The following is a 263-nucleotide window of genomic DNA, read 5'->3' as shown; positions in this document are numbered from 1 at the left end:
TAAGGAGGGAGGGGGATGGGTAAGGGACGAGAGGGGTGGGTAAGGGAGGAGAGGGGAGGGTAAGGGAGGAGAGGGGAGGGTAAGGGAGGAGAGGGGAGGGTAAGGGAGGAGAGGGGAGGGTAAGAGGGAGAGGGGAGGGTAAGGGAGGAGAGGGGAGGGTAAGGGAGGAGAGGGGAGGGTAAGGGAGAAGAGGGGAGGGTAAGGGAGGAGAGGAGAGGGTAAGGGAGGAGAGGGGTGGGTAAGGAAGGAGGGGAGGGGAAGGG

The sequence above is a fragment of the Penaeus monodon genome, chromosome 30 (genome assembly GCF_015228065.2).
Source record: "Penaeus monodon isolate SGIC_2016 chromosome 30, NSTDA_Pmon_1, whole genome shotgun sequence".
Classification (NCBI taxonomy): domain Eukaryota; kingdom Metazoa; phylum Arthropoda; class Malacostraca; order Decapoda; family Penaeidae; genus Penaeus; species Penaeus monodon.
Note: the sequence above shows the minus strand (reverse complement) of the source record.